The sequence below is a fragment of the Orycteropus afer genome, unplaced genomic scaffold (genome assembly GCF_000298275.1).
Source record: "Orycteropus afer afer isolate SDZICR_OR568_19922 unplaced genomic scaffold, OryAfe1.0 scaffold00341, whole genome shotgun sequence".
NCBI lineage: Eukaryota > Metazoa > Chordata > Mammalia > Tubulidentata > Orycteropodidae > Orycteropus > Orycteropus afer.
Window position 1 is genome coordinate 1751461 of NW_006921928.1, and position 21538 is coordinate 1772998.

Genomic DNA, 21538 nt, shown 5'->3' on the forward strand with positions numbered 1-21538 from the left:
CTACTTCCGTAGTGATACTGCCTTGGAAACCCAAGGAGGGGTCGCTATGAGTCAGGGCCGACTCGACGGCACATAACAACAACAACAACATTGTCCCCTTATCTTGCTTCCCAACTGTAGATTCAGGAAAGCCAGAAACACCCTTCCATCTCTTTGGTTCTTAAACATATTAGGTTCCCAGGACTCTTTCCATCTCAGGTTAAATCCACCACACTGAGTCATCTCAACATCAGACCCTTGGCATGCCCGACTGTGAACCTCCTGCACTAAGCCCTGAGCCAGCTCACCGTTCCTCTGAGCACGTGGCTTCTCTGGACCTCAGCTCCCTCACATCAGCTCCTCTCCAAACACTGAGCACTGTCACCTCTCTGGAATGTCCAATTTGAATGTTACCATCCTGGCTTCCCACCTCCAGCTGCTACCTTCCTAGACCTTCCCCTCCTGACAATCATCTCTTCTCAGACTTAGAATTCACTCAAAACCTTGGCCCAAACTAAGAATCTTCCACAGCCACCTAACGTGTTTGGAGAAGGAAGTTTGGCCACCACCACTGTGCACTTACCTCTTTGAAAGAGCACAGACTTTATAGTTCAAAGACCTGGGCTTGAATCCTTGCTCTGCTCTTAATTGGTTGTGTGGTCTTGGACAAGAGGCCAACACTTTCTTTGTGACATCTACAAAACGGACATAATTATTGTACCACTTCCTAGGATCAGTGTGAAGATGGAAGGTGGTAATATATAAGCATCTGATACAGTGCAAGGGAAAGTGTTGTCATTGTTAGGTGCCATCAACTCAGTTCCAACTCATAGTGACCCTATGCACAATAGAATGAAACACTGCCCAGTCGTGTGCTATCTTTGCTATACTTGAACAATCCTTGCTATACTTGAGCCCATTATTGTAGCTACTGTGTCAGTCTATCTCATTGAGGGTCTTCCCCTTTTTCACTGATCCTCCACTTTAGCAAGCATGATATCCTTCTCCAGGGAATGGTCCCTTCTGACCACATGACCAAAGTATGAGAGACAAAGTAGACACTCAAAACTGAGAGGCAGTTTCCCTGGTCTAATTTTTCTTTTCCCAGACCCAAAGCTACGTTTGTTTTTAAAGAAAACTGTTCACACGTGATTAGTTTTTATATTTGACGGATTTTCACAAACCAAACATGCTCATGTAACCAGCACCCAAATCAAGAAACAGAACATTACTAGCACCCCAGAAGGCCCTGTCCCTTTACAACTCCTACCTGCTCCCCAACAAGACTGTTGAGATTTCTACCACAATAGATCAATCTAAGCACATTTGTAGTGGCCAGCTCCCTTGTACAATCAGCAGACAATGGTCATCTATCTGGTGTGGTCTGAAAGAGCCAAAAAACCCAGCTCTCACTGTGCCTCAATTTCCTCCATATTATTGAAGCATTCTTGGGCAATCTACTTCCGTAGTGATATCACCTCAGAAACCCAAGGAGGGGTCGCTGTGAATCAGATCCAACTCAGTGGCAGTGAGTTTGGTTTTTGGTTTTGGTTTTGTGTTAAGCATTGTTCCCTACTCATGGTTCTCTTAAAATACAAATCCATCTGCAATAGGATAATGGCAATTCCCCAGTCCCATAGAAAAACTATCTGGTCAGTCTTTCCACACTGGCTCCCAGAACAGTGTTGTTAGCTTCCACTGAGTTGGCCCCTGACTCATGGCAACCCCATATGCAAAGGAGCAAAACCATGCCCAGTCCTGCACCATCCCCATGATCAATTATGGGTTGCACATTTGAGATCCACAGATTTTTCACAGGGTGATTTTCGGAAGTAGATCACCAGGTCTTTCTTTCTAGTCTGTCTTAGTCTGAAAGCTCACTGAAATCTGTTCAGCATCCTAGCAACACGCAAGCCTTCAACGACAGATGAGTGGTGGCTGTGCCTGGTGTACGTTGGTCAGAAATTGTACCTGGGTCTCCCTCGTGGTAGGCAAGAATTTTACCCTTGAGCCACCACTGCTCCCTCTCCCCCCAGCACAGTAGAACTTTGTCAATCAGCAAACAAATTTGCAGAACAAGGGGAAAGCATGGGACAAGGAAGATGGACTTTACCTGCTTCACAATTTTGCCCACTGCTAATTCAGACTTTTACCGTATTTTTCAATCTGGTGTTTAAAGCACTTAACGAACCCAGTGTCCACTACTAACACCAACCACAGCCATTCCAGAAAACCATATGATACGTAGAAAAGAAGCAGGTGATGACAAAAATTAGTCTTGTGAGTTTGTCAAGGTGTGGCCCCACCCTGCTCTCTCAACACACCTTTCCTAAGTTAGACCCAGGAGAGCTTCTGGCATTGTGACATCATCAGATGTCAGGCCTTTGACAAATGAGCCCAGCCTGCAGCTGGAGCCTTTGATAAGCCATTTGCAGGCGTCTGGGAGACATCCACGCTGGTCTTGGGAATGCATCCTAGCCCCATCTCAAATTCACATCTTTTCATGTTTTTTTTTAAAGCATGCCATGCATCTGTGAAGATTCATAGCTTAAAATATTTTCTCTTTTCTCTGACATTTCACCTTTTCTCCTTTTTTTTTTTTTTTTTTTTTTTTAAGGAAAAGAAAATATTCACTCCAAGGTTCATTTAGTTTCTGGGTAATAACTGTCAGATATTAATGGATAGCCCCATACATCCAGCATAAAATAATAGAATTTGTTGAGTGCATTAGACATCCAGTAATGGGCATGGTGAACAGTGTTGTAGAGCTAAAGAAAGGCTTCTGTTCGTAAAAGGAAATGCATGCTTTGAAAAACAAGGCATAAAGGCCATTTGTCAAAATGCTCTATTGTACTTTCATGCATTTGCACACACTGGTCCCCCTACCTGGAAAAATTGCTCTTGCCTTTTTCTCCTAGACATCTCCTCATCCTGCAAGTCTTGAATCAGCGTCATCTATTCCAGGCAACATTCCCTAGCCCTTCTTTGTCACATCCTGTTGGGAGCCAAACCATCTGCCATGGAGTTGATTCTGACTCATGGTGATCCCATGTGTATCAGAGTAGAACTGTGCTCCATAGAGCTTTTCAATGGCTGATTTTCCAGAAGTAGATTGCCAGGCCCTTCTTCCAAGGCACCTCTGGATGAACTCAAACAGCCAACCTTTTGGTTAGTAGCCACGGCCATTGAACCCCCCAGCAACTCTATGGCTGGAAGGACATGCTGTCTATTCCCATAGCATCCTGGGCTTGCTTTTACCAAAGCACTTATCATACTGCCACTTAACCATCAATTGGCTGCTGTCTTCTGCAAACTGCAAGCTTCTTGAAGACAGGACTCTTCACACTATGTGAGACTCAATCTACTAGATGTTTGTTGTCAGTGCCTCATCTCAGTCTCCCAGCCCTGACCACTTCAGTGCAGACCTCTCCAGTCCCAACAGGCAACATCTGATCTTTGCCTGAGTGTTTTGTCTGGCTCACAGAGCCCACTTTTCTGCTCTTAGGCAGGCTAGAAGTGCTAGGGAATTACTGCCCTCCCAGCAGCCTTCAGTGACAGAGTTGGTGGATATATACTCTACTTACCTGCCCCTCCTCCCCACTCTGCCCTATTCTGGATGGGAAAACTGAAGCTTGCATTCAACATTGGTTCAAAAAGTTCTCCAACCACACCCATGGCCATTGAGTTGATTCCAATTCATACTGACCCTATAGGACAGAGTAGAACTGCCCCATAGCGTTTCCAAGCCTGTAAATCTTTTCGTGTGTGTGTGTGTGTGTGTGTGTGAGAGAGAGAGAGAGAGAGAGACTTAAGATATTTTTTTCTTTTCTTAAAATTTTTTATTTTAAAAGTTTGTTTTACATTCAACATTATGTGTACATTTAGTTTCACTCTCCATTTACCATCCCCAACCCTACCCCAGTCTCCTCCCCTCCCTGCCCAGTAACCCTCCCCACCCCTGCCCCTCATAGTTATGCACTCCTGTGTGTCCTGCATTCCTCCATGCAAAGGTTGCCCCTCTGGTGCCCCGTGGTTGATTGCTCCAAGGCATGCATTTCCATAGAGTATGTGGGTGCAGCACCCTGGGTTGAGTGGTCTGCGTGTACATCTTGTTTACTATTGAACTGAGATCCAGCCCCTGGGAGTGAGCTTTATTCCAGGCTCAGAATGTATCCCAGGACCATAGTATTGGGGATCACACCAGACTCCATCTGACCAGTATTCTGGTCATTATTGAGTTTTTGGATTTTGTTTCATGTTTTTCCTCCCACTCTATCCTGGATTTCCAGATTTGATCCTTTCCTGAGTGGTTGGCATTAGTGGCTTGGCACCATCTAGTTGTTCTGGTCTCGAAGACCATCGTGTCCTAGGGCTGATTGCTTCCAAATGCCCTTGATTTTTGTCACTCTTCTTCGCTTCCGACGATAGAAGACCATTAGCTGCATCTTAGATTTACAAGCCTGTAAATCTTGACAGTAGCAGACTGCCATATCATCCTCCCATGGGGTGGTTGATGGGTTCAAACTGCTGACCTTTCAGTTAGCAGATGAGTGCTTTAACCACTGCGCAACTGGGGCACCTTAGAAGGTTTCCCAGTGGTATAAAATTCCACCTGCCCACCATGCTAATGGGTTTGATAACAACACTGTTCATTGCCTTCCTGCCCTCCTTTCCCTGTCTCACTTCCCCACTCACCTACTGGTGTTTCCTGGGACTATCTCCCAAATAAAATGCTGTTTACTGCCGTAGAGTTGGTCCCAAGGGCAGGTTACTCAATAAACAAAGTAAGCACGGGCTTACTTGTGCTTAGTTACTAATCTGTAGTGGACTGTGGTGAAAAACATGTGAAACTCTTCACTACAGATTAGTAAGTAAGCACAAATAAGCCCATGCTTACCTTGCTTACTGGGTACTCTGTCTCTGCCAGGGCTTGTAAATTTGAAAAAAGGCTTTGATTCTGTAAGAATATGCTATAGAGTTGGGAGAGAGACAGATGCCAGCCATACCCAGACAGAATCTTTGATGTGGTAGACAAATATGAAATTGTTCACTACAAATCAGTAAGTAAGCACAAGTAAGCCTGTGCTTACCTTGCTTATTGAGTAATCTGTCCTTAGTCTGCTCCCAATTCGTAGTGACCCCATGCACAAGGAAATGGAAGGCTGCCTGCTCCTGTGCCACCTCCATGATCAATTGTGGATCAGACCATTGTGATTCATAGGGTTTGCATTGTCCAATTTGTAGAAAAAGAGCACCAGGCCTTTCTTCTTAGTCCATTTTAGTCTACAAGCTTTGCTGAAACCTGTTCAGCATCATCTCAACACATGAGCCTCCATTGACAGATGGATGGTTCATGAGGTACATTGGCCAGGAATCAAATGCAGCTCTCCTACATATTGTTGTTGTTGTTATGTGCCGTCGAGTCAGACCTGACTCATAGCGACCCCTCCTTGGGTTTCCGAGGCAGTATCACTACAGAAGTAGATTGCCCAATCTTCCTTCCGAGGAGTGGCTGGTGGGTTTGAACCTCCAGCCTTCTGGTTAGCAGTCAAGTGCCTTAGGCACTATGCTACCAGAGCTCCTTCTCCTACATGGGAGGTGATAATTTTACCACTGAATCACCAAATCCTCATCTCAGGGTCAGCTCTGGGAAAAGCCAAACTAAGAGAGAAACACATAATACATGCTCACTTAATGACATTTAAATGAATGAATAAATGAGTGATGGAATTTTTATAACACAGATATCAAAAGGAACTCTCGAGAGTTGAGCTTTCACATACCCATTGCCATCAAGTCGATTCTGAATCATAGTGACTCTATAGGACAGAATAGAACTGCCCCATCGGGTTTCCAAGGCGTAATCTTTATGGAAGCAGACTGCCACATCTTTCTTCTGCAGAGCAGCTGATGAGTTTGAACTACCAACCTTTCAATTATCAGCCTGCACCACCAGCTCCTTTGGCTTTTATATAAACTCTGTATTATCCATTTTAAGTGACAGCATTCAGTAAATCAAATTCAAAGACTACTTGCAAAGGTCTCCTTCACTTTAAACAAAGCAAATAAGGCCAAGTGCTCTGGACCTGGGAAGACTACGTAGTATGTAGCATTGAGATGCAGCATGGTTGTACCCAAGTTAGACATTTGAGCATGGGGAAGCCATGCCTATTTGGTTTTGCTTTGGGTCCACTGACCACACTGAGTTTCCTCTTTTCCTTCTTCTGTAATCTATCACCTTGCAGCTCAGTTGAGTCTTAGGGTTTTGTTGACATGAGAAACTGTCAAAGACCCTATGTGCCATCCCTTTACTTGGTAGAAAGGTCAGTGGCTGAGAGTCAGTCTTCACTGCTGGCTCTCAGCCACTTTAACTAACACAAAGGGCTGGGAAATAAGGAAGCAAGGGAGGGTGTTGTCAATAGTATATGGTCTAATTTTACTGATTGCCCTTTTCCCCAATGATCCTCTGCCCATTAGCTTCTAGCTTGGTTCTAAGAGACCATTTCACTTCCAGGCTGATGTTTCTGTCACTTATATGGATCAGAGGCTTTGTCTGCAAGTGCTCTAGCTTATGGGAGACAGAGCTAACTTCTGACATCCTTTCTAGCTTGAAAATGCTTTCAAAATTTTAGAATGTCTCGATTTTTAGTGGACTAGGCTTTAGTTAGGGAGCTCTGGTGACATGGTAGTTACAGCATGTGGCTACTAATCTTAAGGTCAGTGGTTCAAACTCACCAGCTGCTCCATGGGAGAAAGGTGAGGCAGTCTGCTTCTGTCAAGATTTACACCCTTGGAAATTCTATGGGGCAATTCTACTCTGTTCTAAAGGATCACTATGAATCGGAATCAACTCAATGGCAGTAGATTGGGTTTGGGAAACTTTTGTTACTGTTCTATTTCCCCTGTGTTTCCTGACAGGATTTCTGACTTGTGACAAAAGAGCCTGGAATACTCACTTGGCCCACAGTTGAGGGAAGAAAACCAGCAAAAACAGCTAATATTTATTGAGTGCTTATAATGTGCGAAGAGCTCTGCATCTATTATCTCCTTTAACCTTCACACAACCCACAGGACAGAGAAAGAAAGTGAAGCCCACAGAGATTACAGAACTGGACCAGGATTGTTGGGCTAAGAAATGGCAGCACAGGGCACACAACAAGAGCCTGCTCTCTGAAACATGACCTCAACTGACTCAACATTTATAGAGCATCCTTTATTGCTAGGGGTTTGTAACATAAGCTTTACTTGTTTTGTCTAGCTTTATCTTCCCAAAAATTCTAATCAGTAGCTTTTGTCTTTGCTGTTGTTGCTGTTGTTAGTTGCTGTTGAGTCAGCTCCTACTTATGGCAACTATATGTACAACAGAGTGAGACGTTGCCCAGTCCTGCACCAGCTCTGTGATTGTTGGTATGTTTGAGACCACTGTCACAGCTATTGTGTAGTGCCTTCCAACCTATGGGGCTCATCTTCCAGCACCACATCAGACAATATTCTGTTTTCTTATTTTGGGTTCCTCCAAAAGGAAACTGTGAGATGAGGATGGGAATGCAAGTTGATTTGGGAGAGGATCCCAGGAAACCCTGGTAGGAGAGGGAAAATGAGACAAAGAAGGGAACCGAACAAAACCACATCCATTCCCATTGAGTTGATTCCAACTCATAGTCATGATTTAGGACAGAGTAGAACTGCCGCATAGGGTTTCCAAGACAGTAAACTTTTACAGAAGCAGACTGCTTCATCTTTCTTCCACAGAGCTGCTGATGGGTTCAAACTACTGATCTTTTGGTTAGCAGCTGAATATTTTAATCACTATGCCACCAGACTTCCTTTATGGAAGGGAAGGAAGTCAATAAAGGGTGTCATTGATTGTTACCACCATGGGCAACTGGAGCTCAATCCTTGCAGGAAAGTTGAGGACATGTTGTAGAATATGCATCTCAATTACCCTGGGCAAAGAGGCTGGGGTGTTTGCCCACTAACTCCCACTGGTCATTAGTTGAGGGCTGCTCCTGATGGGCATGAATTGCCTGGCCTCTCCGGCCTGTTGCAGGCAGGCACAGTAGGCTCAGGGGTCAGAGGAAGCTCTTAGGCTAGAGTTGCAGAGGCCAGCAGTTGTCAGGCAGTCCCATGTGCATGGAAGGGCAAAAGCATGAAGGAATATGGTCAGGGTACCAATTATACCCATTATAAGATTGTTTATGAATGAGGAAACTGAAGCTTTGTAATACATGATAGAGGTCTAAGTAACTAGATATAAAGGCCACAGTCCCCAGAAATCTTAAGGTGATTCCTCTCCCTAGAGTTAAGTTGTTAGGGGGCTGCTGAATACCCTAGAGATGCTCCAAGGGAGGAAAAGACAAATGCAACAGAGGAATAACACAAGTGAAGAGACAGATTTTTAGTGTGCTTGCTGTACAGTGGCCAAACCAAAAATGGAAGAAGAAATTCTCATACATCATCACGGTAATGTTTTCAAATTCTTTTGATTAGTAACAAACAAACAAAAATGTCCTGTGGCTAAAGAGCTACTTCCAAGTTTGAGGATGAAAAAGACATAATTAAATGTCCTTCCACGAGTAGCCAGAATCCATAAAATGGTACTCTCCACCAGGGAATTACCTGATCTTATTCCATGCCCTGGGTGCCAAAAACCCACCTTTGCCCAACCACAGGAAAGAGGAACTGCCATAAACAAGAAACTTCCCTGGAACTGGTCTGACTCCCAAAGCAGTGGTGTTCTTAGTAGAATGTTCTGGGGAAACTCATTTATCCCAAGGGAGAGAAGCCAATTCAGATAAGGGAACGGCTCTTGAAACATAAAAGTTCAAGCCATTTCTTTTATGATGCTGAGCAGTGTTGTATTGCTAAGTGTAGTAGGCAGAATAAGGGCCCCCAAAGATGTCCATCTTTGGAATCTGTGAATATGTTACCTTGAATGGGAAAAAAAAAGTTTCACAGATATGATTAAGTTAAAGAACTTGAGATGTGAAGATTATCCTAATTTATTCAGTGAGCCCAATGTAATCACAAGCATTCAGAAGTGGAAGAGGGAGGCAGAAGAGGTCAGAATGATGCCGTGTGAGAAGGACTCCACCCACCATTACTGGCATTAAAGATGGAGAAAGGGGTCCATGAGTCAAGGAATGTGGGCAACTTCTAGAAGCTGGAAAAAACAAAGAAACAGATTTTCCCCTAGAGTCTCTGGAAGGAATGCAGCTCTGCTGACACCTTGACTTTAGCCCAGTGAGACCCATTTAAGACTTCTAACCTCCAGAACTAGAAGATAATAAATTTGTGTTGTTTTAAGCCAGTAAATTGCTGGTAATTTGTTACCACAGCAATACAAAACCAACACAATGAAGTATTCAGGGAACCCCCAAGCTGGCAGGCTACTCAGGTCCCCCATGAGTGGTATGAGGATCGAATAACCTCATAATTCACCCTTTGAGCAGTCCCAGGGAAAATTGCAGAGGGCCCCCACTTCTTAGTAGACAGACAGCAGTGGTCCCCAGGAAATGTCAAGACCTAAGGGAATGCCCATTCCCTGCATCCATGCAGGAGCTAAATGCCACAGGAATTAGCAAGCAGCTCCCCTCAGAGGGATTTACTGAGTTAACCAAGAACACTACCCCAGCTGTTTCTCATCATCTTCAGATGGCTTTAATCACATCTAGAATCATAAACCAATGGTTCCCAAACCTGGTTGGGCCTCAGAATTACCTAGGGGCACTTGCTAACAAAGTCCAAAGCTGTCTCTGGCTTTGCCCTTGAATGGGGCTCTGTGAGGTGGGGCCTAGGAATCTGTGTTTATAACAGGTATCTCCAGGACATTCTGACATCTATCTGTGGACCAAGATTCAGGAAGCACTGTCCTAAACTCCTCAGCTTCAGAGCCTCATGGAATGCTTCAACCAGCTGCAATATTTCCATAGTTAGATTCCAAAAATTCCAAGACTCTCAGCAGAGCACTGTGTTACTGAAGGGGTTTCACCATGAGAATACAAAATTACAGCCTAAGTGGGCTTCACCTGAAAGATCTATAGCTGAAGGTGACCCTAGAGCCGAAAGTCACTCCTGGCAGCAAAGACCTCTGCATTCAGGTTCCATCTCCACAACATTTGTCAGAACTCTGGCCTCAGCCCTGATACCCCACTGCTCCAAACCAGAAAAGCCTAACTGGTTGCTGTTGATTCCAACTCACGACAATCCTATGTGTATCAGAGCAGAACAGCACTCCATAGAGTTTTCAGTGGTTGTGATCTCACAGAAAGGCGCCCTGGTGGTGCAGTGGTCAAGGGCTCAGCTGCTAACTGAAAGGTTAGTGGTTCAAACTCACCAGCAGCTACACAGGAGAAAAATGATACTCTGCTTCTATAAAGATTATAGACTTGGAAACCCCATGAGGCAGTTCTATTCTGTCCTATTGAATCGCTATGAGTTGGAATCAACTTGATAGCAATGCGTAATCTTAGATGACCAGATCTTTCTTCTGTGGCACCACTGGGTGGATTTGAGCCACTAACATTTCAGTTAGTAGTTGAGCATCAGTCCCACTGCTCCAAGACCTCCATTAACAGAAAGACAAACTTGGGCAATATCCAACATGGTGGACATTGCTGGTTGACTACTCAACAGCCTCTCCTACCTTCGTTCTTGCTAACAGCAACTGAATAGGAAAGGTTGGCCCCTCCCCCAGACCCAGAGAAGGTTAATCTAATCAAGCCATGGGAATCTCAATTTTCTCTTCTCATGATTGGTGAAGAAATGGTCCCATGACCCAGTTCTTAATAAGAAGTCATAACTGGAAGTCTGCTGGGCACTTTGGGAAGAGAGTTTTCCCCCTGACATAAGAGACATCATTGCAGGAAGAGATTTCTTTTCCATACACTCCCTTCCTTCCTGTTTAGGATGCTATTATGTAGGAACATAAAGCTTGGTGCTATAACTACCATCTGTGACCATGAGGTGACAGATTTAAGGATTGCAAGAAAAAAAGAGCAGAAGGATGAAGAAGAGTCGACCTTGATAAAATTATTCGACAACTCTACCAACCTTGTAAATACCTTATTTCAGACTTCTTGTCATGGAAGATTAAATAAAAGTCAGTGTTGCTTGGGCCACTGTTAGTGATGCCATGTGGCAACTTTTAAACATGGTTCCCCAAATTTTTTATATTCCCCATTGAGAAGAAGAATCTGTATCCCTTTCTCTCAAATCTTAAGATGGCCTTAAGAAACAGGCCATCTTCTACTTCCTGTCTCTTGGAACACAAATATCATGCTGTGAGGAAATGGGAGCAGCCCGTGGAAAGGGCCACATCAGAGGAACCAACTTGCCAGCCAGGTAAGTAAGCCTTCTTGAAAGTGGCTCCTCCGGCCCCATGCTAACCTGTCCCAGCTGATGCCACATGGAGTAGAGGCAAGCCTTCCACACCAAGCAAAACACATAATTCTTGTTGCTTTAAGCCACAAAATTTTGGGGTGTTTTATTACATATCAGTAGGTCACCAGATACTTGCAGCTAAACTACATTCAAATAGGGGCTGAGCCATTCAGTAGACCACAGGTTGGCAAAATTTTTCTGTAACTGGCTAGGTAGTAAGTATTTTCAGATTTACAGGCAATGCAGTCTATTGCAACCACTCAATTCTCCCACTATAGTGTGAAATCTGCTATAGACAATAAGTAAAGGAATGGGCATGGCCATGTTCCAATAAAGCTTTATAACAACAGGTGGTGGGCTGGATATGACCCTCAGGCCATAGTTTGCCTACACTGCTACAGACCAAGGCTACACATTCTGCCTCCTCCCAAGCCCCAGAGTCCCGTTAATCCTTGCCCTGGTTCTCATGTCATCCCAGAAGAGACCACTGGGCCAATTGTGGCCATCCATCATGATGTTTTAACCAGCCAGTAGGGACATTGACAAACTCAAGTCTCCACTGTGAACCTGAGGCCTGACCAAAAAGCCCTCCAAAAGCCTATGGTTTCTCCCAGGGAGCCCAGACATCAAAACCATACAGACTCTTCCCCAGGCAAATTGTTACCCCTACTTGACACTCTATTTAATGGAAAGCCTTTCCCAGAAATAACTATATTAAAGTAAGCTTTGCATTTTTTACATTAACTGAAATTTGATGCAAATTGATAATAAATTACCTTCCCCCTACTCATTCATTTGGGAATCACATAAACTAGTTTACAGTTGTGTATTATTACATTTCACATTAATATAGCCATAGGAAGCTAGGCTTTGGAGAAATTTACTTCCCAGCAAACCATCAGAAATCAAAGAGGGAAAAGTGGGATTTGGTGGGCTATCTGACTCTCCTAATGTGCTAGCCTCTGAGAGTTGTGAGAAGTAAGGTATCAGTGTACTGCTCCAGGCCCAACTAATTCATCAAATGATCACCGATTGTCTTATTTATCTAACATACTTTTGCCCACTTCAGGATCTTATAGTGTTCCTTCTTTCTTTCTTCCTTTCTTTCTTTTCTTCCTTCCATTAACTTTTACATGATTACCTGAAGGGCCATTAGCAATGCACTATCTCTGGATGTCAAAGACCAAATCAGAGAATGCAAAAAAGGTTACTATCTAATGGAGGTACATTAGAGCTCTGGTGGCATAGTGAGTAAGGCATTTGGTTGTTAACCAGTAGGTTGGCGGTTCAAACCCACCAGCTGCTCCATGAGAAGAAGATGAGACAATCTACATCCATAAGGATTTACAGCCCTGGAAACCCAATGGGGCTCACTGTGAGTTAGAATCAACTCAATGGCAGTGGGTTTGGTTTTTGGCTTGGGGAAGGCACAACAGCTAGACAAAAGCAAAGGCACAAGGTAGCTAAATATATTCAAGGTAGAATTTCTAAGTATACCTTCAAATCTAAAATATAAGTTCATTGGAGGCTTCTGTTTAAAAATGGTGGACTGAACACATATCTACCTCCACTTCCTCTTGAGACATCACTAAACCATAGAAAAATGAATTTTAAAAAAGACAAAGGCAGAGAAAACAGGAGAGGTGAGAAAGAAAATTGTAGACTATGGAAAGCAGGTGAATGATCAGTAACTAACTTAAAAAAACAAAACAAAAAAACTCACTGCCATTGAGTCGGATCTGTCTCATAGCGACCCCTCCTTGGGTTTCTGAGGCAGTATCATTATGGAAGTAGATTGCCCAACCTTCCTTCCGAGGAGTGGCTGGTGGGTTTGAACCACCCGCCTTCTGTTTAGTAACTAACTTAGCAGACTTGAAAAAATTGCTAAGCAGGAGGAGGTGCAGAATCTCTTTTGTAACACAGAATTTTTAAGATCTTCATGGTTGCAAATGTCTTTCTACTCCATCATATTTAGTTTACGTGTTTTCTGGGTATAGCATTTCAAGTAGGAAATCATTTTCTCTTATCATCTTGAAGGCATTTCTCCACTGTCTTTTAGCTTCCAGTTGCTGTTGAGAACTCCAATACCATTCAGATTCTTCTTGTTTTTTGATACTATACATTTTTTAAAAAACTTTTGAAGTCTTTCAGGATCTTCTCCTTTGTGAACTCTTCAGCAGTTGTACAGCATGAGTAGGTAAAAGAAAATCCTGACTAGAATAAACCAGAGGATTACAAAAGTGATGTCTCCAAGAATATTTTTTGTGTTTGATTTATTAATAAGATATTTAGACACCAAGTGAATTTTTGGGGTTGAGTTAGCAATAGGTACATAGAATAAGGTAGCAATTAGCTACTGCTGTGCAACAAACCACTCAAAAATATATTGGTTTAAAACAATCACTACTTCATTTGGTCACAACTTTGTGCATCAATAGTTTTGGCTGGAGTCAGCTGGGTGGTTCTTCTGCTGGTCTTGCCTGAGGTGACTCTTTTAGCTGCAGTCATCTGGTGGCTCAATTGTAGCTGAATGGTCCAAGATGGCCTCACTCACATGTCTGGTGTTTGCCAGGTTGTTATCTGGGAGATACTGGTTTTTCCACATGGCCTCACTGGCAGGGTAGCTAGTTTCATTTACATCATGACCTCAGGGCTCAAACTGCATCACATTTGTTAATATCTGTTGTAAGCTAAATAATGGTCCCCTACGGCACATAACAACAACAACAACATATATGTCCCTGTGGTGGCACAGTGGGTAAGGCCTAAGGCATTTGACTGCTAACAAGAAGGCTGGCAGTACAAACCCACCACCTATTCTTTAGAAGGAAGATGAACAATCTACTTCCATAGTGATACCACCTCAGAAACCCAAGGAGGGGTTGCTATGAGTAGGATCCAACTCGATGACAGTGAGTTTAGTTTATATATGTCCCTCTGGTGGCATAGTGGGTAAGGCATTTGGCTGCTAACCAGAAGGTCAGTGGTTTAAACCCACCAGCTACTCCAGGGGAAAAGATGAGACAATCTACTTCCACAAAGATTTACAGCCTTGGAAACCTAATTGGGGTCGCTATGAGTCAGAAAAGACTTGATGGCAGTGTGTGAGTTATATATGTCCCCAAGAAGCCCTTGTTTGCACAGTGGTTAAAGTACATGGCTGATAGGTGAAAGGTCAGTAGTTCAAACCTACCAGCTGCTCCAGGGGAGAAAGATGTGGCAGTCTGCTTCTAGAAAGATTACAGACTTGGAAACCCTATTGGACTGTTGTACTCTATCCTATAGAACACTTAATTGTACTCATGAAGAACCTGTACATAGACCAGGAGGCTGTCATTCGAACAGAACAATGGGACCCTGCATGGTTTAAAATCAAGAAGGAAGTGTGTCAGGGTTGTAGTTTTCCCCATACTTACTCAATCTATATGCTGAGCAAAAAATCTGAGAAGCTGGACTATATGAAGAAGAATGTGGCATCAGGATTGGAGGAAGGCTCATTAACAACCTGAGATACGCTGACAATACAACTTTGCTTGCTGAAAGTGAGGATGACTTGAAGCACTTACTGAGGAAGATTCAAGAATACAGTCTGCAGTATGGATTACATCTCAATATAAAAAAAAAAAAAAATCCTCACAATTGGACCTATAAGTAGCATCATGATAAATGGAGAAAACATTGAGGTTGTCAAAGACTTCACATTGCTTGGTCGTACAATTGACACCAATGGAAGCACCAGTCAGGACATCAGACGACGTACAGTACTGGGAAAATCAGCTGCAAAGGACCTCTTTCAAATGCTGAGGAGCAAAGATGTCTCTTTGAGGACTAAGGTGCGCCTGACACAAGCCATGTTTTCAATCGCCTCATATGCATGTGAGAGCTGGACAATGAATAAGGAAGACTGAAGAAGAATTAACGCTTTTGAGATGTGGTGCTGGAGAAGAATGCTGAAAGTACCATGGACTGCTAAAAGAACTAACAAATCTGTCCTAGAGGAAGTGCAACCGGAATGCTCCTTGGAAGCAAGAATGACCAGACCTCATCTCACCTACTTTGGTGATGTTGTCAGAAGGGACCATTCCTTGGAGAAGGATGTCATGCTTGATAAGGTGGAGGGTCAACAAAGGAGGGGAAGGCCCTCAACGAGATGGATTCACACAGTGGCTGCCACGATGGCCTCAAGTACAGCAGGGATCTCAGAGCTGGCACAGGACCAGGGAGTGTTTCATTCTACTGTGCATAGGGTCTCTATGAATTGGAGATGACTTGACGGCACCTAACAACAACAACAACTCTGTCCTATAGCACTATTATGACTCAAAGTCAACTTGACAGAATGGGTTTGGTTTGGGATTCGTATATGTCCCTGTCTTAATGCCCAGAACCTATGAATCTTATGCACCAAAAAGAACTTTGCAGGTGTGATTAAATTAAGGATCTTGAGACGGGGAGATTACCCTGGATTATCTGTACAGATTCAATGTAATAAAAAAAAAATTCTTATAAAAGGGATGAAGGAGGAGTCAGAATCAAAAGAGAAGGTGATGTGGTGACCAAATCAGAGATTGGAGTGATACACTTTGAAGATAGAGGAAGGGGCTAAAAGCCAAGGAATTCAGGCAGCCAATAAAAGCTAAAAAAAGTCAAGGAAATGGATTGTCCCCTTGGAGTCTCCAGAGGGAAAAAAAAAAAAAAAAGCCTTACTAACACCTTAACTTTATCCCAGAGAAACTGATTTCAAATTTCTGGCCTCCAGAACTATAAGAGAATAACTTGTGCTATTTTAAGCTACTAACTTTGTGATAACTTGTTACAGCAGCAACAGGAAACTCATACAATACCCCACTGGCCAAAGCAAGTCAATGGCTGAGGTCAGATTCAAGAAGAGGAGAAACCATTCAAGAGGTAGATGAGAGGCAAAGTTGCATTGCAAATGGATATGTATTCTGGGAAGAATTATCACAACCATCTTTGCAAATAACCTACCACAGCAAAGAGAGAAAACAGGGAGCAGGACTCCACAATGAATACTGTTTACATAATCATGATAATGTGAACTTTGAATACTCTCTAACCTAAATTATAACGTAAGTGTTTTGAGGAAAGTGAGACTGGGGAGAGTGAGATTAGGTGATGGTAAAAAAAAGAGAATGAAATAGTAATTTTCTATTATAAGGAGTCAGTAGGAATTAAAAGATAATGCCTAAAACTGACAACTCAGAGTAGCAGTATAAATGTGTTATTTAGAGTTGTTACTCATGGTGACCCCATGTATGCAGAGGAGAACTGCTCCATGGGATTTTCAAAGCTATGACCTTTCAGAAGAAATCACTAGGTCTTACTTCCAAGGCACCTCTAGGTGGGTTTAGAGGTCAACTTTTTGGCTAGTAATCTAGCACTTTACCATTTGCTCCACCCATACTTATCTTGTTTAAAGTTAGGAAGGTAAATACCCAAAGAGATAGCCAAAGGAGATTTAGTAGAAGGAGGTGCCAGAAATTTCTGTTTGTTTCCTATGCTAATTAATGTCATATGTCAACTTGGCTAGGCCATGATTCCCAGTATTGTGTGGTCATCCTCTATTTTGTGATCTGATGTAATTATCTTCCATTTTGTGATCTGATGTAATTACACTCCATTTTATGAGTTGTAAATCTTAACCTCTATACATTAATGAGGCAGGATTAGTGTGGGGTGTGTCTTGAGTTGCAGCCTTAGAAGAGAGTGTGACTCAAGTCATACCCTTGCTCTAGTCACATCCTTACTCTGATGTAAGGAGAGTTTATTTGGGGACATGACCTGCATCCAATATGTATATGGATGCTCTGGCAAGGCTCCCCTTGCTCTAGATCCTGCATCTGGTTTGTCATCATCTGACCTCCAGTTCTTGGGACTTGAGCTAGTAGCCTGTTATCTGACCTGCCGAATCTGGGATTTGCCAGCTTCTGCAGCCCTGGGAGCCAGTAGACTGCCATCTGACCTGTCGATTTGGGGATACACCAGTTTCTTCAGTCCTGTGAGACAAAAGCCTGTTGTCTGACCTTCTGATTTTGGTTTCTTCAGCCCCTGCAACCACATGAGTGAAGAGAAGCCTCCAACCTGATGCCTAACCCACCGATTTGGAACTTGGCAGCCTCCACAACCATGTGAGCCATTTTCTTGAGATAAATCTCTCTGTGTGTATGTGTGTGTGTACATGCTATAAGTATATATGCTTCACTGGTTTTGTTTCTCTGGAGAACTCAGACTAAGACATTCACATAAAGGCTCGTAGACCTATCTCACTGTTTAAAGTCTATGCATGCATAGTTTGACAAAAATAGAAACTAGATATTTTGAAAAGAAGGTGTACTACCTCTCTTGTATAACAATACAATCTCTTTTACAACCCAGAGTCAATGTTTTTCCCACACTAATAAACAAGTGAAAATAAATTTAAAAGGCAACATGATATACAAATACATGCAGATAAAACTAAAAGGCCTCAAATAAAAGTGAAGACTCCAAGCTCTTTAGCCTAGAGGCTGATGAAAGGTCACTGTAATGTTAACAGGCGGTTGCCTGATAGTTATAAAGGTAATTTATATCCAGAACATTTCCACCCATGTGAGAGAATGACCCTCCATTTTACTACATGTTGTATTAATGTCAATCAATATATGTTTGAGGGCTTTATACATTATGGATAATAATGTTGGAGCCTTGCAAACCATTCCTCTTGGGGGAGCTACACAAAATTCTGCAGGAAAGAGGCCAGCAACCAAGCCCTGCATGGCCCAGCTCTCATTGGGCTCAACATATGTTAATCAGCTCAACTATGCAAATGGAGTCAAAAATTGGCCCACTCCCAGTGTGAAAACAGAAAATGCCCTGGAGGTGAGGCCATTTAAAATGGGGAAGTCTGGGCTGTATCGGTTTAAGATAGAAGCTGGATGCACAGGGGATTTAACTCCTGGATCAGGGTGCTGTGCCAAGGAAAGACAGTCATGCAGATGGGCCAAGTCACCTAGTTACTCTAAACACCTCAATGGTTGCTTCTTTGAATTGGGCATACAAATCACCTATGTTGGGGATTGTTGAGAAGATTAGAAAAACTATGTACTGTATGTTCCTTTTTTATTTTATTTTTTATTTCTCCTTGTAGCAGATTAAATTATTGGCCCTGACTCTTCATCTCTTCCTGTATCTACACCCTTTGTCATGTAACTTTATATACTTCATTCGGTTTCCTCTGTTTTGATTTTGGGCTTAGCTACATGACTTGCTTTGGTCAACAAAGTGTAACTGGAAGTGACAGCGCACCACTTATGAGCTTAGGCCTTAAGCAACCTCACTTGCTTCTGCTTGTCTTCTTGTACCTCGGCCATTGTCATCACCAGACATTTTCCAGCTGTCCTGCTGATCTCCCACTGATGTGAGAAATGTGGAACAGACCTGGACCTCACTTGCGGCTTAGAGCCTAGCCCAGTCGAGCCAGTCTAGATCAACAAAGCCACACCAGCCAACTCACATATATGAGCAAAATAAATGCTTGTTTGTGCCACTGAGATTTTGTGGTTGATTTTTTCACAGAAATAGCTGACTGATACAACCTATTGGAAATCACATGGCCAAGCCAAGAGACTATAAGGCTAAGAAGATCAGGAACTGGAAGAGGAGAAAGCCAGGTAGCCCACCTGTAAGCAATAGCCAAAAGTTCCTAGAGTGATATGTGATCTTAGAATAAAGAGATTCTGTGTGCCGAGAAGCTCAGAGTATCTCTTACTAGAATTCTTGGGAGAGGGAATTCTTACTCCACAAACAGATGGCTTTATGCATTTTTAAATATTTACATTTTAGGATTTCTTTTTTCCTTAGCTTTGGTGGTGGCCTGCCCACTTGGCTTAAGGAGAAAGAGAAAAATTTATGTCCATAATAGACCTAGAGAGAAAGAGGAATAGTAAACCTCTGGGATCCAGGCATGATCAGGACAATGAGTAGAAAAGCATTGCTGATGAAAAGGCAGAAATTCAGGTGGAGAAAATCACGGGACACAAGTGGCTCTTCTTGCTTGGAGTTGTTTCTCCTGTAAGGACTTCTTTTCTCACCCACTGGAGCATTCAGTACTGTGTTACATTTAAGCATGTCGTTCTTGTAGGCAACCAAAATTTACTTGGGTTTGAATTGCAGACACAATTCATAGTTGTTCCACTAGACCTTGAACTCCTTGAGTGCAAGAATTTCATATTTTTCTGTGCATCTGCTATGTCTAGCACAGTGCCTGGCCCATGTTACATGGGTGGATGGATGGATGGATAGATACTCACTTCTTGGAATTTGTGGAGGTGTAAACCTATACAGAATATACAGAACTATTTTTGCTTGGAGATAATTCTGTTGAACAAAGGTTTCATTTAAAGTTCTTTAAATCCCTTTGCATATTGTAAGTACTCAAATATCTTTATTATCATTGCTATCACTTAATAATATTTTAGAGTCTCCTCTACTAGTTAGTAACTAACAGAACTCATTTAAAACAAGTTCTCTGACATCTAGGATCTTATTCTATAATGAAATGTTAATGCAGATTTAAAATTGCAACAGTATTCATACCTTTGATTATATGTCATTTCTTAGTCTCATTAATTTATATTTTTTGTAGTCTAAATGCTAAGGTGTCGATTGGTGCAGACATGTTACAGCTGAGGGCCAGACAACCATCTGCATTCAGAAAACAGCTTCTCTGCCCCATGATCACAGTGTTCACTGGAACGCCAGCCTGCCCACTCTCAGATTGGAGTCATTGGTCATGAAGAAGACATGGTGGCTGCAACTCACTGAGCACATCTTGATGAAGATGGCTGCCCGTGGCATCACTGATCAGGGGAAGAGTATGTTTTTCCAAGCAGCAGTTGCCTCTGAATATTGCCTCTTTCTGGCACACTCTTTAGCTCTCTGGTGCCCACAACTTCCTTCACCACCCCCTGAGTCCTGCCTCCAGGCTCTAAACATCTTCACCTTCTTAGTGCTCCTCCTGTCCACCACTTATCTTACCCTGCCTTTCTCTCCCAGTCCTTAACCCCAGCACCTGCCCCACCCCAGGAAAGTTTCTTTCCTGGCCCAGGACCTCCCACTGGCAGCATCAAGAATGCAACTGGAATTTTCAGGAGCTGCTGATGGCAGCGTTGCGAATGTAGCTGTGAACAGTACCTGCAGATGTTGAGGCACTTATTTCTGTTCATTGATTTCAATTTGGTGTGCAGTCATTTCCTAGGCTCCCATTGGCCCAAACGCTCAGGGCCCTTTTCAAGATGCTGCTGAGAGGAGCTCTGGGGGTACCAGGGCAGGTCAGTCCTTCTTCACAGGGCGTAAGCCAGAGCGCCATGAAGCAACTTCAATATGTGGGCCAGCGCCGAGCAAATGGGAAAACATTTTGAAGCCGCAGGCTTCTCCTGAATTAAATATTTACTCATTTCATGCCTCTCCCTCTGTCCACGGAGAATCTAGCTCAAACTAAATAACAAAGGAGGTCAGGCCTGTGATCCGCACAAAAACACTTACCCTGCAATTATAGGAATATTGGGCCTTACAATTAATGTCAAGCCTGTGGAACTTGGAAAGGGTCCAAAGAAAAGCAACAGAAGTGATGAAGGGGCAGAAAGATAAAGTTCGTAGGAAAAGCTAGAGAGGTAGGGCTTGTTTTGAATGGAAAAGATCTCGGGGGTGGCTTAATTACAGACTTCAATGCATTCCAAGGGTGCGAAATGGCAACATGGGGTCTCCAGTTCCACTGGGGATGCGTTTAACCTCTACCACCAGGTTGGACGACTCTGGTTTCCAAATTTTCTGATCTTGCTTCCCTGTTAATAAAACCACATCAAGAACTCACCCCACAATGAGGTTCAATTATTTAATTTGAGCTTATATCAATATACCCCTGTACTAACATTATCTTCATTATAAAATATATGCAAAAAACATTGTTCTTAGTTACTGTCAAATTAGCTCCAACTCATGGGGACCTTTATGTACAGTACAAATGCAAATGCAATGCACTGCTGTGGAGTTGGATCCGACTCATAGAGACCCCTCCTTGGGTTTCCAAGGTGGTATCACTACGGAAGTAGATTGTCCAACCTTCCTTCTGAGGAGTGGCTGGTGAGTTTGAACTGCCAGCCTTCTGGTTAGCAGTCAA